Source organism: Pogona vitticeps, chromosome 1, assembly GCF_051106095.1.
Source record: "Pogona vitticeps strain Pit_001003342236 chromosome 1, PviZW2.1, whole genome shotgun sequence".
Classification (NCBI taxonomy): Eukaryota; Metazoa; Chordata; class Lepidosauria; order Squamata; family Agamidae; genus Pogona; species Pogona vitticeps.
In genome coordinates, this window is record NC_135783.1 from 296,557,360 (window position 1) to 296,575,506 (window position 18,147).

Below are 18,147 nucleotides of genomic sequence, written 5' to 3' on the forward strand. Positions count from 1 at the left end.
CACTGTAGGCACTTTTGGCAGTGGGCAGGGTCATCACGGGCACTCTGACCAGTTTGAGGCTAGGCAACCCCATATGCAGCAAACTGTGATGCACTATGTATTCTGATATGTTTCTATCATGGCAGCATTAAGTTTTCAGCAATTTGAATTATAGCTTTTCTGTGTTATCAGACCAGACAGGCTAGTCTTCACTCTGCACATGCACCCATGAGCCTTTTGTTGTTGTTGTTTAGTTGTTAAATCATGTCCAACTCTTCGTGGCCCCATGGACCAGAGCCCTCCTGTCTTCCACAGCCTCCCAGTCTGGTCAGATTCATGTTGGTAGCTTCGATGACACTGTCCAACAATCTAGTCCTCTGTCGTCCCCTTCTTCTCTTGCCTTCACACTTTCCTAACATCAGGGTCTTTTCCAGGGAGTCTTCTCCTGAGACGGCCAAAGTACTGGAGCCTCAGCTTCAGGATCTGTCCTTCCAGTGAGCACTCAGGGTTGATTTCCTTCAGAATTGATAGATTTGTTCTCCTTGCAGTCCAGGGGACTGTCAAGAGCCTCCTCCAGCACCATAATTCAAAGGCATCAATTCTTTGGTGGTCAGCTTTCTTTATGGTCCAGCTCTCACTTCCATACATCACTACAGGAAAAACCATAGCTTTGACTATTCGGACTTTTGTTGGCAAGGTGATGCCTCTGCTTTTTAAGATGCTGTCTAGGTTTGTCATCACTTTCCTCCCAAGAAGCAGGCATCTTTTAATTTCGTGGCTGCTGTCACCATCTGCAGTGATCATGGGCCATGAGCCTTGGGTACCCACAAGCCTTATGCCAGTTCACTGGTTGTCCTTGCTTGTACCCTTGTGGTAGATACTAACCACTACATACCGGGAACACCACACAAAACTTGCCGTTTTGCAGATGCTCTGATCCAGTCATCCAGCTGTCACTATATGACTCTTGTCAGAGTTACTAAGATCTTTTCGCTTACGCTTCCAATACATGACATTCATGAAGTGACAGTTCACCTGCACCCTAATGTGTCCCACCCCTTGATAGGTGCCATAGATATAATCAATGCTATTCACATCACCTGTCAGTGGTTTTAATATTGTGGATGATGATGTCAAGTCAGAAGTTTGCCTTTAGGGAACTATGCCAGTAATTACTAAAATCATAGAGGTATGCATCTGCAGACTATTCTAGGGATTTGGAAGGGGGCCTATGAAGTCATCTTTGCCAAACCAGCAGCACTGATCCTTGCATAAATGAAGCAATTTGTTTTGTGCAGGACTCCTATCAAATGCCAATCCTTTTTCTCCTTATAAAACCATCTTAGACTACCCTACTGGCTTTGTAATATTTATTTAATTGCAGTGGTGGTGCTGACAAACATTGTGGCAGAAACACTGTTGTGGCATTGACCAAATTTATTTACTGTACACATTATCGTGCAGAAGAGAGACATATGCATGAATCTCAAATTAAATTACGTCCCTCAGTGAAATATATGAAGGCCTCAGAAAACAGGCTGGAATGCAATGGATTTCTGGCAGTTTCACCTTGGTCTTTAGGAGAACTGGTGAAAAAGGAAGCATAATAAAAATGGGATTAAACTTCAGAACACACCTCAGCTCTTTGATGTGAAAAGGAATATTAAAAAGTCACAGAGGGCGTCTTATTTTTCAGTCTTTCAGATTTTCAAGCTCAAGGCAGCTTGAGATAATGGAAAAAACAAAGAGGAAGAAGAATTGCAGTTTTTCAAAGCCATTTCTAGAAAAGTATGATTAAAACATCTGCAGAAAAAGCACCATGGAGGTTTTCATTTGGTACCACTGTGGGTCCCTGGGAAATTAGCAACCAAAGTGGTACTTATGAATATTTATTTCATAAACTGTACTTAATCCCTGCACCTTTTCTTCAAAATTGTGTTTCTCCCGGTTTCTCTGCTCTTTGAATAGGGGAGGGGATATAAAAGTCAAGGTTGCGTTAGGCAATTTTTATTTTATTTAAAGGATTTTTTTTTTTTAAAAAAAAAAGCTTCCACAAGAACACAACTAGTAAGACATGCTGGTGGGTTGAGCACGAAAGGGGAGGAAATGGAACCATTAGAAGTTGGATTAACTTCAATGACACTGTCCATCCATCTCGTCCTCTGTCGTCCCCTTCTCTTGCCTTCACACTTTCCCTCCCTCACATCTGAGGGGGAGAAAAAGGAACCAGAAGAAAAACAGCAAAGATTCTTGTGGCACCTTGAAGACATACTTAGCAAAGCTTTGTTGTTTTTACTGCAACAGACGGGCTGCCCCTCTGTCTCGGAAGAGCACCAAAGGAAGTTTCCGTCCTAAATGAAGTTCCTGTTGGGAGGGGACAACGGCACAGGCGACAATGGTGACGATGACAAGTGGGAAAAAGGCGGGATAAGGTGGCCCAGCAATTAACTTTCTTTATACCGTGGTATAAGTTTTCGTTCACAAGCATGCCTCACTCGGCAACGTCAGTTGCATTTAACTGTGGTTGGCTTTTTACCCCCAAATACTGTAGTGATATACATTTTTAAAGCACCAGGAGGTGAACCTTTCTGCCTTGCTGCTTTTAGACATTAAAACGTAATATGGCAGTAGCCCCCTAATAACGCCCTGAGCATTATAAAACGGGATGCAACCTCGGACCCGTCACGATCCGTCGGCAAAAAACCGACGCATGCCCTCGCACAACACCTTCGTCGCCCAATCCCCGCCCCACGTGGACCTGCTCCTCCTCCTCCTCCTCCTCCTCCTCTTCCCAGAGGAGTCGCCTGTAGTTGCCGGGTGAAGGGAAAGAGAGACGCCAGGCGGGGGAGGGCGACAGTCGCAGCAGCTGCAGCCGCAGTCCACGTGCGAGGAAGGCGCTGGCTCCGGCCGAGCCGGACAACTGGTTTCGGAGACCCCTCCCTCCGCTTGGCCTTGTGTTCCCTGGCCTGTAGCCCCGCCCCGCCCGGGCATTCGTTCCGCTCAGCCCTTCTTTTTTCTTTTCCCTCACGGCTCCGTCTGCTTGACAGGCCGCCTTCGCTCTCCCTTTAAAAAAACCCTCATTTAGCCCCGCCCCGCCTCGCCTCGCCCCGCCCCTTTCCATTCCCCTCCTCCTCCTCCTCGCCAGGCCCGGCGCGTGAGGCCAGGTCGCGGGCGGAGCGATCTCCGGGCGGCTGTTGCTTCAGGAGAGCCGCCGCGGCAGGAGGGAAAAGCAAGCGGGCGGTCGAGGGGGAAAAGGGAAGAAGGCGCGAGCCGAAGGCGGGGTGGTGGTCTCGCGCTCGGCTTCCTCGCGAGGTGCCGCTGCGGACGCGGGACGCTCGCCTCGACTTGTGGCTGTCGGTGTCGGTTGAGGTGGCGGTGTTATTTTTTCCCCCTCTTCCTCTTTATCTGCCGCGGCCGCGAATGTGGCATCGGCCAAGGCCTGCGAGGCGAGGAGACGGCTCCCTTTCGCTTCCCTTCCCTTCCCCCCGCCGTTCCCAGCGCCAGGCGGCCAAGGGCACGCGGGCATCGCAGCGGCAGCGGCAGCGGCAGCTCAGCCTCACGGTGTGCCTTTGGGAGTGATCCGTCCGCCCTCCTCCCTCACGGGAAACAGCCGGCTCCTGTTTGCTGGGTGAGTGAGTCAGCCGGCCGGCGGGCCGGTGAAGGTGGGCTTGGGAGGAGGAGGAGGAGGAGGAGAAGGAGGAGGAGGAGGGCGAGTAGAGGGGTGGTGGTGGTGGTTTCGCTCGTGTGTGGTGTCGGTACAACTGGTGGTGTGTGTGTGTGGGCGCATAGAGGCGCGTCCTCCCTACCACACCCACCCCATCCACCACCTTTTGCCTCTTTGTTAGCCCCGCGTGTCCCTCTTTCGTTGGCGGCGGCCGGGAGTGGGGGGGGGGGGGAGAGGAAGAGTCTGCCGGAGTTGGTGGCCTCTTCCCTTTTCCAGGTAGGGGCACCTGCTCTTCGGGGCCCCAAGAGTCTCTCTCTCTCTCGAGGCGCAAGCCGACTTGGGAGGATAAAAGGGTGGCGGCTTTGACAGGCCTGGGTTTTGAAAGGGCTGAAAGAGGCTCGAGGCTCCGGTGACACGGCCTCTTTGCCGACGCTGTATCTCTCACTGGATGGAAACTGACAGCAGTTCCCTTCCTCTCCTCCCCTTCTTTTTTCCTGAGGGGATTAAAGTCCCAAAGGCGGGGGAAGAGGGCCGTCGTTGGCTTGGGAAAGTTGAAAACTTGTCGGGGCAAATCTCCTCTTAGATAGAGGGAGGTCAGGCAGAGCTCGAACACTTCCTGGAGGACGGGCTAGAACAGAGAGGATTTTTTCAGCGACACCAGTGTGGCTGCTGAATCCTCAAGAGAAACCCAAAGGTTGGGGATTTCACGGAACACGTGTTGTCTTTGCACCCTGTGAACCTCCCTCCCCTCTGGATGCGGAGTAGGTGGTGGGAGTGAGTTCGTTAGACTGTGGGAACCTGCTGTTTCTTTGTGTCTCAGTCTGTAGTTTTGATGACGTTTTCGGTATGCTGGATTTCCTGAGGAAAGCTGAAGCTGTAATCAGCTCCCTCAGTCTTCACAGACTGAAAAATACTGCTGGAAATCCTGTGTGTTTTTTTTTTCAAAGAGAGTCATATTCTTTACCAAATTGCTTACCAAAACGACATCACCTGGTTTTTCAAAAATGGAATACAGTACAGTACGTACTTGGGTTATTATATGTCTTTGAGATACTGTACCTTGGTTCTATATGCTTGTCTCAGTTTTAAAGTAAGTGGCACAGGTTTGTAAACAAAGGGAAAGAGGATGTGGCTAGGAAAAATAGAAGGTCATTGCCAGATTAAGAAGGGGGATACATCACTTTCCTGGTAATAGCCTCCTCTTCTGAGAAACTTTTATGTAAGAAACACTAATCTTGTATATCCTGGCTGGTGTGTTGATCCTGTTTGATCCTAATGTCATCCTAGTAGCAGCCAGACTATAATCAATTTAGGCAGCAATCCTGCTTAGATTTACCTGGAAGCAAGTCTCATTGTGACTAGTGTGATTTCCTTCTTAGTAAATATGTATAGAGTTGTCTATGTTAATTTCTAAACTTAATGTCCAAATGTCAAAGAAGTCTGATCTTCTCTGTTAGTTTGATGTTTCCTGTGAAATATTTTTGGAAGATAAATATATATTATTTGTTGAAAATGCTTACATCATTTGAATCCTCTCTAGTATCCAATTGTAAGTTGGTACAGTTCTGTTCCTTAAAAACTGGAAGATAGTCTTCTGGTATTGTCTTGATTATTGGTAATTTGGTGCTGGATCTGCTTACAGCTCTGGCCTAATGTCTCAGAAATAGTGGATTCATTTGCCTGTGGTTTTATATATAAAGGGGTAACATTTGCAATGATTCCCACTTTCTTGAATTGTTGCTGTATGCTGACAGTTTGTGTTTTTTTCACTTTTATGGTTATGTGTATGAGTCCATGTTTTTCTAACTTCCCAGCATGATTGCATTGTTTCAAAAAATTCTGGTACCCTTCAAATAAACAATACAGTTAGTTTATTGTTCTAGTAGTTCATGTTTTGTTTATTAAATAAAATCCCAATGTGGTATTGATACACCTTGAAAGCTTTTTTCCTTAATGTATTCTCGAAGGCTTTCATGACCGGGATCTGATGTTTGTTGTGGGTTTTTCGGGCTCTTTGGCTGTGTTCTGAAGGTTGTTCTTCCTGACATTTTGCCAGTCTCTGTGGCCACCATCTTCAGAGGACTGGACTAGGAACTCAGTCCATGCTGTGTTGCTGTTTGTTGGATAAAGGTAAAGGTTCCCCTTGACATGTTGGATAGTTGAGTATTTATAGCTGTGGGAACATCTTTTGTCCTTTTCAGGAGATAGGGGGATGGTGTTTTTGTTGTGGATATATTGTTGTGATAAGAGGGAGAGATTATCTGTCACTGTGACTGATGGGTGTCTTTAGCTAGTCTTTTTTGTGTAATGATCCCTGGTCCTTGTGGCCGGGTAGAGTTCGTTGACCTGTGTTTTCCAATGCTGAGAGCCAGGCCTTATTAAGTTTTAGACTTTCCTCTTTTTTGTTGAAATTCTGCTGATGTTTATGGATTTCAATGGCTTCCCTGTGCAGTCTAACATAATGCTTGCTGGTGTTGTCCAGTACTTCAGTATTTTGAAATAGAATTTCATGTCCAGCTTGTTTTAGGGCATGTTCAGCTACTGCTGATTTTTCCGGTTGTTTTAGTCTGCAGTGTCTCTCATGTTCTTTTATTCTGGTGCGAATGCTACGTTTTGTGGTTGCAATATATATCTGTCCACAACTTCAAGGTATCCAGTATACATCTGCAGTGGTGAGGGGGTCCCTTTTGTCCTTTGCTGACCATAACATTTGCTGCATTTTTGTGGTGGGTCTAAATACTGTTTGTAGGTTGTGTTTTTTCAAAAGTTTCCCCATGCGGTCCGTGATCCCTTTGAGCAATATTGTTTTCATGTGTATAACTAGAGAGGCCTATAAGCGAGACTGCCAGTAGGTTCTCACCTTAATTACAGATAATTTCCCTCCAATATGGTTGTCTTGTCTAATAGAAGGAAATGGAGTACAACTGGCTCTGGTAATAGCTCACAGGTAGGGGTCCACAAACTTGGTTGTGCTTCCTAACTGAAAAGTATCTGTGACTTCCAGGACTTTCCTTGCTGTTAATAATCCCCTATTCCCATCCGCAGATTGAAATTTAGAGCCAGAAAAGGAATCTCTCTGCAGATCATACATTGGTATGTATGTTCTGCAGAATTGCTTGTTTGGTGAAGTTCACTGACTTGCTTGTTTGGTGAAGTTCACTGAATTATTTTATCTTTGACTTGTAACTCTACATATTGCCTTTAACTGAGAGGAAGCAGGGATGTGGAAATACCTTGATGATACTTTAGGTTCTTTGCAGTTCAGCGCTGCTGCCAGTTCACTTCCCTGTTTGTGTTCCTGTAAGTCTTGTTATGAAACAAGGCTTCACTTAGCAGCATTCTTTCCATTATTGCAGTTGTCAAGATTTTTTTAAAGAGTAAGTTTGTATAGAACAACTTTTATGTTGAAGAATAATGAATAGTTCAGATCTTAACTAAAATTTTATGAGTAGAAAATCTCTTTCCAGTGCTGAAGGGTGCTCCATGAAAGAGGCCAGGATCCCTTCCCTTCTCCATGGTCCACTGCCATTCTCCATACTGCTTCAGAGGGTCTCCTGTATAATACACTGCACAGAATAGGGGAATTGATGGTAATTGCACCTCTCTTCATCTAAAAGCCAAAGCCAAACATGTTTTTAGCATAAAAGAACTGTAGTCTTGTAATGAGAAAAGAGTAAACATGAAGAGAGATGCTTTTTTTACTGGGATTGAAAACCTAATAGCAGATATAACATATACTACTGTATATGCATCAGTGTCAGTGTTAGCCAGCTGACCAGTATTTTTTGTGACTTTCTTGTTCCATTCCTGTCATGTTCATGCAGGGTCTGTCTTGTTAAAAATTGCACAAGATTTTGACTTCAAAGCAGTGTCCACTAAACTGAAAATAATTTGGAACATTTGTATTTTTCTTCTTTTGCTCCTATTACCTGTTCTCCATTCTTTAAGTAAAGGTGATAATACACCTAAATATGGGACACCAATCCCAAAAATAAAGAGTAAGGTGTGTACAAAACCAACCAGGGCTCATGTGCTTAAGGGGATTCAAAGTCAAGATAATTAAATACCTATTGTGCATGTAAGAGTAGTCTTCTAATTTTCTGGCAGTTTTAGGGTTGTGGTAAACTAGATTAGATAACTTGGACAGGCCTTTTTTGTTATGCTTTTGGTGGCAGTCATCTCAGTTATACTAAATATTACATGTATTCTAGTAGTGTAGTGATATCAGAACATTCATGAACGTAAATATTCTGTTTTGTTTCTTTATTTCTAGGGCACTGGAAAAATCCCAAGCATCTGACATTTAAATACTAATATTGTTTTCTATTTCACTTTTCTCTGTATTAGAGCAGTTACTGTTGCTACACTGTGAGTACAGAGGCTGTGGGAAGTACAGGCCTTATAAAACTGAATGCTTTTTCTGTATATTGAGTTGAGGACTGACTTTTGCTACAGTTGGTTTAGTGTTGAACATTAATTGCTATTAATCAAAATGAAATTCATTTCGTTGGAAAAAAGTTTTTTAAAAATGAGTTGAACTTGGAGCTGGTCAGTTGGCAATGGTGATTAAAATTTTCCTCTCTCATTAAGATGCTTTCTTCAGACAAAAGAAAGATGCTAGCCTTTTGAAGTCAAACTTCCAATGTAAGTCAGAAATGACTTGACAGCACATAACAAATTGCTAGAAGGGAGGGTATGTGGCAGAGAGGAGTTTTATTTTCCTTGTTTGTAATTACTGAGGTCACCATATTGTCAAGATGTGAAATTTTGTGTATATAGAGTATTAAAATAATTGTGTGGAAAACATAGCCCTAATAATGAAACTACTTTTAAAAATAAAGCTTGAAAAACAGTTTGCAGAAGTCAATGCAAAACAATTGGCCAGTTTTCCAGCTATCTCACAATGATAACTTTGCCTTGTAAAATAATTTTCTTTCCATGACTGTATTTATATTGTCATATATACTAGTATTACTAGAGGCTGCATTTGCAGGTCCTACAATTTGCACTCTCTATAACTACAATACCTTGGTGTAAATGTATCTTGATGTGGCAGAGGTTTTCTTTCTAACTGTTAGAGCAGTACGGCAATGGAACTAATTACCCTGGGAGAGGTGGTGAGTGTTCGACACTGGAGGCATTCAAGAGATACTTAGACAACCAGAAAAGATAGCCAGTGCAAGGAGCAAAGGATGTCAAGAGAGCACTGCTAGAAGGAAGAAAACTCTGCTGGGGGGGGGTGTAGGTTGTAAGATTTTTTATTATATGCTGATGTAATGTTATAATTGCTTATGCTCTAGTCTTATATCACCATAGGCATCCTTCAGTCTCGAGAGACTATGGTAACATGCTCTGAATCGAGGAGTGTCCTCTCCAGAGCATGAAGCCCGGGTAAGGTAATATGGAGGATAGGCTGTTACCCAAGCAGCAGATCCCCCCTCTCCACATTGCTGAAATGGTCCAATGGAAAGGCAAGAGCCAATACAACTGGTTCCAGCAATGTCGCAGGAGTTGGCAGAACGACACATGCTGCCTTCAGGACTCCAGCTCCGGATTTTGCCTCGAGGTTAACTCCTGAAGCCTTTTCCATGAGTGGATATAGCCACAAGGCAGTGGAGGTTTGAAATTGGAGTTTTCCTTCTCCTAGATGGACTGCCTTCCATGGCTGACGAGCCCCACCTACCCGGCCTGCTCTTTAATAATGCAAAAGTATGAGCTGATCCTTAAAACTTTCCTGGCTACCCGGCTTATGCAAATCTCATTGGCTTTCCTATATAGTCTGTTAAGATACATCAGTCTGACTAAATAGAGAGTTAACCTTTGTAATTTAGATAATGTGTCTTTGTTATAAACTTCTCTCTTCAGTAGTGCTGGGGTTAGGGGTGCTGGACTCCTTGCAGTTCACTATTGATGTATAACTCTTATGACCCCCAAAACATATCTACAGAACATGCACAGTTGAATCTCACACATGCACACACATACAGAACAATTCTCTATTAATTTTTAGTAGAGCATTTTAAAGTTTTCCTAGAGTTGTTATATGTGATCAAATTGCCTCCAACTCATGGCAACCCTATGAATGAGCATTCCCCAAAATTTCCCATCCTTAGCTGCCCTTTTAGGGAGTCAGTCCATCTCATATTTAGATTTCCTCTTTTCCTGCAGCCTCCTACCTTTCCCAGCATTAGTGTCTTTTCCTGAGGATCCTGTCTTCTCATATGGTGTCCAAAGTAGGACGGCCTCAGTTTCAACGTTTTTGCCTCTAGAGATATTTCAGGTTTATAGTAGTTACTTAGGGTTATATTCCTAAAACGTTGTGTTGAGTTTTTATCATTGAGGTTTTTTTTGGATATTCAATAGATAAAACCAATATAATATATTTATATTTGCTTTCTTGTTCCTGTTCAGTACAGGAAGAAAAGTAGATATTTTCTTGGACTTTAATTTGTTTATCTTGCATAGGGCAAAGAAGTTAAAGGATATTCAGAAGGAGGTTGTACTGGATATAACCCGTTTTGGGATAAATGGCAGTTGTGATGAACACAGGCTTCTGATTTTCCCAAGCACCTCTGTAAAGTTTTGTAGGACTCTTAGGGAAAGGTTCAGGTGTTGAATTCCCTGGCCTGACAAAGTCAGTTCATGTGCTACAAATGAAGAACTGGAAACTAGTGATAGCCCTGATTAATGGTAGAATACCAATAGCATTGTGGAATTCAAAGCTCCATTTATTAAAGGGGAGAATGGGAGTATACAAGAGGTACAGAATGGTGATGATTTTAATGCCCCATCAGTTTCTCCAGCATTGTGTGCAGGTACTCTAAAATGCCATCAGGACCCACAGTTGACATTATTTCAATTAAAAGCTTTCTGGAACAGGAAGGTTTTGACCTGGCGCCAAAATGTCATCAGCGTCAGCACCAGATGAATCTCAGTTGGGAGGGCATTCCATAGTCTGGCGGCAGCTGCAGAGAAGGCCCTTTGTCTACAAGCCATCCCTTTTACCTCCTTGAGGGAAGGCTGTTTCAAAAGTGCCCCCTGGCTAGATCTTAACTGCCGGGTAGGCTCATATGGAAGGAGGCGGTCCTTCAGGTATCCAGAGCCCAAGCCGTTTTTTAATTTTATGGAAAAAAAGAGTAAAAAACTCTTAAAAATAAATTAGGATAAATGCCAAGAACACTTCCCAAGACCAGCATTAAAATAGAGACAGTAAATGAGGCACAGGGATCTTATGGCTCACCAGTTTCTTATCTAGGGCCTTCCCTGCCTCTCAGTAGGGAAAAGCTCTTGTCTCCATTTGGCCATATATCTTTTCACTGGCAGCAATAGTGGTGTAGTCCAAGAAGGAGATTACTTATTCAGTCCTGCTTACTTGTAAGATTTGTCCTGAAAAGACTTGCCCCATTTCCTGCAAAAGCTATTACAGTGGTGCCTCGCTTAACGAGCGCCCGTTTAACGACAAAACCGCTTAGTGATGAAGATTTTGCGATCGAAAAAGCGATCGCATTGCGACGTTTTAAATAGGAAAAAATCGCTTTGCGATGATCGGTAAGCTGTTTCGCTTACCTATTATCGCATAGCGATCTTTTTCCTACAGCTGATTGGCGGTTCCAAAATGGCCACCGGGTAAAAAATATGGCCGCCTGCTGTGTTTAGGGATGGATTCCTCGCATACTGGGCAGCGAAAATGGCTGCCGTATGGAGGAATTTCGCTTAAAGGTAAGTTTTAAGCCCATAAGAACGCATTGAAGGGGTTTCAATGCATTCCTTTGGGCTTTTTAAAATCGTTTAACGATGTTTTCGGTTAGCAGCAATTTTTGCTGCACCTATTAGCATCGCTAAGCGAGGCACCACTGTATTTCAAATATTGTCTGAAAGAATTGCTCAGAAATTCATCAGTACTTGTGAGCAGACATTCAGAGGCTTGCACTACTTAAAATCAATAAGAATCACATCTGATTCCACCAACTAATATCCACTGTCCCCAATACCTTCTACAAGTTGGAATCCAACACTGAAATGAAGAAACATCCTTACCTACCACAGATGGATAATCTTCTGTATTAGTACAATCATCTGATACTAATATGTTGCATTAACACAACAAACTGGCAGTGTGGGCCAGATTTGGACCATGAGAAGGATTTCTCATTAAGTCATAACTGCTTTTGAGAAATATCTAGTGAAACTAAATGGTCCAGCACTGGTCATTTCTACCACCATCACAAACCTGCCAGCTTATTTTTGTTGATGTTTCAATACCAATGTACGTTTATATATCAGAGAAAGTAGGCACATCCATTTGCAAGCTGTGGAGAAATGAACTGGCCTCTTACTTTCTCTTTTACATTATCCAATAGTACTAAGCATTGTTTTGACATATGCCAGGTGCTTTTTGAAAAAGTCGTGTCTAACTAATTTCCTTAAAAAAAGAATTTTCAATTTAATAAACTGTTAGATGCATATCACAAGAAAGACTGAAGAATAGAGAAGACCACATATATCACCATATCTTCTTCTTGAATGAGCAGTTAGTAGTAGATCCCAACTACTGGGGTTTTTTTTGCCACAATTATATTAAACTAGAATCTGTAATGTTCTCCAGGAAACTGCCAAACTCATTCTTCTGTATTTCTGTGCAGGAATAAGTATTTTTTGACATATACTGGGAGTCTCTCTCCCTTTGTTCCTTTTTAGCAATTTGTGTCCTTCGCTGTATTCTGATCATGGGGGTCATCCCACCTATTTTCAGTTATCCCTATGAAGTTGCATTTACCCTCCTGAACTAAGATTTTCAGTCCTTTATTTGTTCGTGGTACTCCTCCCATTTGTATTTAGACACCAACGATTGTGTGGTTTGTGGCCTGCTGTCCTTTGTACATTTTCATGAAGATTGTTATTGGGCCTACTCAGTCTGTTGCATAAGCCTTCATCTATCTTCACCTCTCAGCTTGCATCTCTGTCCCCCTTCTAGTTCAGTTTAAAGCCATGCAAGTGGCTGCTTGCTGAAGATCTGTGCAGATTATTACAAAGTAAAAGACAGTCTGGATGTAGAACTGTTTAAGTTCTGATACCTCTTGCATGCTGCAGCATGTAACTGTGAAGAATGTGTGTAGGGCAATAGAACAAAACAGAGGTAATGTCTTCCTCTCTCCTTGGCGACAAGGAGGGATGATGTGAATGTTCAGATCTTAATCTTTGTACTCTTCAGCAGCTTAATTCTTCTGCTGTGTTCAACATAGGGGAGACTCAGCAGAATAGGTTTTAAAGTTCCTGCTGTGATTAAATGACATAAATCAGTGAGGAAGGAGAGGTATGCAGGTAAAGTGTGTAATGAGGAAAATATTAATTACTGCAGTTTGGCTTCAGATTAGTCTCTGAGGCGGGAAGGAATGGGCTAATCATGCAGATTCATGTAACAGCTCTGAAGTTGAAGAACAAGAAGGGAACTTGCAGCAGAAATAAAAGGAAGGGGGTACTTATGTCTTCTATCAAGGTATTCTTTCTCTGCTTCAGATATATGAAACCCCGAGCAGTTTCTTTTCTGTAGGCAGTTCCAGATGTGAGCTTTTTTTCTTTTTTTCTTTTTTAGGAGTTTTGCTTCTAGGATTAAAGGAAGGCAAGTGTGAACAAATAGGGAAGATGCTGAAAGGAAGTTTAGAAGGTCCTTCTAGCTGCTGTTGCTAGTTTGTGTAGCTGCTTCAGGAGTGACAAATTTATATTTTATGTATTTTTTTCCTGGCAGGTACATTGGCACATGTGTGTCTATAATATTAGTTATACTGTATTTATATTTCACCTTTCCTGCACTTAGATCAAGATGGTAGATGTGGTTCTCTGTCTCCTTCTACTTTGTCCTCACAAGAATCCTGTGAGGTAGTTTGCCTGAAAAAGAGATTGATACAGAGTGATACAATTAGTTTTACGATTCACTAGGGATTAAAGTCCAACTCCCAGAATAACAAGTTTAAAAAAAGCAAAACCAAAGCGTGCTGCTTATATACTGCCCCATAGCGCTTCAAGCACTCTCTGGGCGGTTTACAAGTTAATTAAACAGGCTACACATTGCCCCCCAGCAAGCTGGGTACTCATTTTACTGACCTCAGAAGGATAGAAAGCTGAGTCAACCTTGAGCCGGCTACCTGGGATTTGAACCCCAGGTCGTGAGCACAGTTTTGGCTGCAGTACTGAAGTTTAACCACTGCGCCACAAGGTTCTTGCTATTAAGTGCTATTGTGTGGATTTTGAGTGCCTTTTGTCTCCCCCATAATAAATAGGCGAAACTCTTTTCAAGTATTTGTACTAGGGAACCTGAGCTAGTAGTGATTGGTATGTGGAGAAGGATGAGTTTGGAGGGTTTTTTCCCACATAGGGAACACTGCACATAATACCAGGACACAGGTGGGTACCACTTTTCTTATAAACTTTGAAGCAAAAGCGATCACTTTACAATGGTTTCAATGGGGGAATTTCGCTTTGCGATGATCGGTTCCCTGCTTTGGGAACCGATTCTGGCAAAATGATGATTTTCGGCCAGCTGATCAGCGGTTTCAAAATGGCCACTGGGTAAAAAAAAAAAAGGCTCCCCGCTATTTTCTGGGATGGGTTCCTTGCTGCACGGGCAGCGAAAATGGCCGTGCTATGGAGGATCTTTGCTGGACGGTGAGTTTCAAGCCCATAGGAACGCATTAATCTGGTTTTAATGCATTTCTATGGGCTTTTTATTTCGCATTACGACGTTTTCGTTTTACAGCGCTTTTGCTGGAATGAATTAACATCTTAATGCGAGGCACCACTGTACTTGGTAAAGCTTTTTTAAAATGTGTGAGAATTTTGTCTTGTTTCAAGCTACTTCTGTATACTAGAACCGTTTTCTATGTACATCCTTCCCTAGTGTGGCACTCTCGAGATCTTTTCACCTATAATTCCCCTCACTCTAATCTGTGTTCATTAGGGATGATAGGGAGTTTTTGATTCAATCATGAATACAGGTTGAGACTGCCAGCAAGAAATGAGAAGACTGAGACTTAGAATGGCAGCAGTGAAGGAACTAGAAAAGCTCTATAGTATGAAGATATGTCCCTGAAGATAAGGACGTGAAAGCTGTACAATGGCAAAGCTGAAAGGAAAAATCAGTTCATTTGAAATGTGAAGTTGGAGCAAAACGTTATGGATACTATGGACCAATAGAAAGACAAACAGGTCATGTTAAGTCAAATCAAGCCAGAAGCACAAATAACACAACTGAGGCTGTCATGTTTGGACAATATAAGAAGACAAGACTCACTGGAAAAAAAAATGCTTGGAAACATAGATTGAGTTGAATCCTAAATGAATTGGATTGATTGAGTAAAGGGAACCTTGGCTTTTTGCTAGAATTGAGCTGGACTGTTACTGGCTTAATCTTTTGAAGGTCATTAATTCATAAGATCACTATTAATTGGAACTTGATGGTATGTGAACAGAGATTGGGAAAGACTGGGCTTAATGGCTTCATAAAAATACAAGACTAAAATACATAGAATAAAATTAAAACCAAAGGCTGTTAGCACTGTTAAGATCTAATTTTTTATTTCTAGATATCTAGTTCCCTAGATATTTATTTTCCCTTCCAGACATTCACCAAACAAACACCAAGGACCAAATGGTTTTGGAGGATGGCGCTTTTTGGCGTGGAAGAATTGCAGGGGGAAGGTGAGAGGAAGAGAAGTATTTAACACCTTTAGCTGTTAGCTGTTTTCCTCCCCCCCCTTTTTTTTCATTTTCTCTGTTCAGCATATATATCACACACAACCTCAGGAGCAGTAAATACATGGGGGATGGGAAATGTGCATTTGAGAATTTATTAGAGACCAGTGTGATTAGACATCCTTCAGTGTCAAGAGACTGTGGTAACGTGTTCTGGATAGAGGACTTGGAACAGCGTCTAGTGTGGCTGAAAAGGCTAATTCGAGAGTGACAATCCCTGCCACACTGAAGACAAATACAATCTGTCCCTTGTCCAGCTCCCTGATTGTGGGGCTCCCCTTCCCAAGGTTTGGGGAGTTTGCTAAGCTGTTGTCTGTTCTTCAGTGTAGAGTACACACTCCTGGATATAATGCATGCTGCTTCTGAGAGGAGCTGCTACCCATTCTTCCTCTTTCTCATAGAGAGATAACTTCAAAGGCTCTTTTAAGCATATCCTAATTGATATTATGTAGCCAGTACCCTATCTGAATTCTGTAAACTATCTGTATACTATCAACAATCTGTAAAGTTTATAAAAGGGAGTCCTCCTGGGGGCATTGTCCAGAGTGGTGTATGGAGTTGATATATGGAGTGGTGTGTGTGGAGGACTCTGCTGGCAGACGTCTCTCTGTGTGACTGACTTTAACTTCTATCTCCAAGACTATTTGCTTTCTTAATTATCTGGTGATCACCTAAACTATCAGCCTTCCCATTTCGTAACCATTACACTGATTTTGCTAGTTTCAGGACTGCCTCTTTGCCTCGGCCTGCTGGACAAGTGTCTCTTCAAAATGGGAGAAGCAATGATGCACCGCCTGCCTCCAGGCTGAACGCTGAGATTTAAAAGTTTCCCATCTGTTGAGGCCTATTCCTAAGACTTTCATATCCCACTTGAGATATCTTTGTATCACAGCTATGGTCCCATTCTGGGGTGCTTTCCCTGGCCTAATTCCCCATACAGGAGATCTTTTGGAATCTGACCTTCAGCCGTTCTCGTAACATGCCCCAGCCAACGTAGGCGTCATTGTTTCAGTAATGTATACATGCTAAAAATTCCACCACATTCTAGGACTACTCTATTAGGAACTTTGTCCTGCCAGGTGATACCAAAAAATGTGTCGGAGACAACGCATATGCAGTGTGTTCAGCTTCCTCTCCTGCCATGCACAAAGGGTCCAGGATTCACTGTATTACAGGAGTGTACTCAGGACACAGGCTCTATAGACCTGGATCTTGGTATATGCCGTCGGCATCTTACTAAGCCATACTCTCTTTATGAGTCTAGAGAACATGTTAGCTGCTTTACCAATGCGTTTATCCAGCTCCATATCTAGGGAGAGAGTGTCAGAGATTGTTGAGCCAAGGTACACAAAGTAATGAACAACATCCAATTATTGTGTGGAGATGGTAATAGAGGGAGATGAGTCCACACCCTGGCCCATGACTTGTGTTTTTTTCAGTGTGAAGTGGTTGTTCAATTTACATATGTAGTCTTCATGTCCTTAAACATGTTAAGAGATTCTGTAGGAATTCCTGTCCACTGCAGACTTGTGAACAGATGAGTAAACATGGTTTTTGTGGGGGCATTTTGCAGGAGATGCTAAGGAGGAGGCCAGGAGTGCTATGTCACCATGTACATAGGTTGGGGAAACATACATGGGGAGGACGCTTTTGCAGTGACTTCACTATCTGTGCCATGTTTTGTTTTCCTGCCTGACGATGGTTGTCCTGTTGGAAGGAAGGAAAGGAGGCCTGTCTATCAAAATGCTGGCTTATTAAGAGCAATGAGTCATTTTTGGATATGACTCTAAACGAAGCTGTTCTGGAAGAGCAAAGAAGGAAGAGATTCCTCTGTAGAGGAGGAACATACCAAATGCAGAAGGAAAGCATTTGAACTTACAGAAGCAGAACTGTCAGGAGGTATGCTGCGTCTTTAGAGGTACTTAGTCTGTTCCAGGCCATGTCCATTGAAAGTGATTTTGAACCACTGAAATATGGACAGCAGTCAAAAGCTTCAGAGAGCACAGAGGGAGCAAGGATACTTCTGATGATATAATCCCTATTCTCTAGAAGGGGACAGGTTGAGTTGTAGTGTTAGGTGACTTCCCTGCTGAGAGACACACACACAGTGTGTACACCTGAGAGGATGTCTTGGAAGGTATGTTGTCTCCCTTGTGTGAAGTTCTGGGATGTGACACAGATGTTGCCAGGGCTCATCAAGCCCTCTGATAAGTATCTTTTCCTTTGATCCATGTGAGAAGAAATGATACTGTTAGACAGTTTTCAGTACACTGTAAATGACTGTGATAGGAAGGCGAAGTATCTTCGGGTGCAGATGTGTGTGCAGTTGGTATTGTTGGGGAAGATTTGTGCTTTTTTACACCTCAGACTGCACTTCCATGAAGAAAGACTTCTAGAAGGTGATGCATTACAGATCACAAATTTTGGGAGTAGTGTGTTTGCCATGAGTCCTGTAAACATACATCAGGAAGACTTTGAATTATGTGGGAGAGAAGCTGATAGGATTTGTGGCAGGACTTGAATGTCAACTAAAATTACATTTTTTAATTTATTACATTTAAACCCTGTCTATCCACTAAAAGATAGAGCTCAAAGTGACATACAACTTTAAAAAAACTTTTTTAAAAACTAGGGATAGGGTAAGGTAAGGGCACTGGACAAAAAAGGGGGGAGAAGGAGAACATAAAATATACTGTCATCAAATCCTGTCCACTTTTCACCTTTCTATACTTTGATTGCTCTTCCAGATTTCTATT

At 42.7% G+C, this 18,147-nt stretch overlaps 1 protein-coding gene across 1 annotated transcript in view; it reads left to right on the plus strand.

Moving 5' to 3' along the window:
• Positions 1 to 3,465: 3,465 nt before the first annotated feature.
• Positions 3,466 to 18,147, plus strand: part of SUSD6 (sushi domain containing 6) — a 95,619-nt gene continuing 80,937 nt past the window's right edge. Inside the window, exon 1 of the mRNA XM_020788503.3 lies at positions 3,466 to 3,607. The gene's annotated coding sequence lies outside the window, so the exon portion shown is untranslated. The remainder of the gene's footprint in view (positions 3,608 to 18,147) is intronic.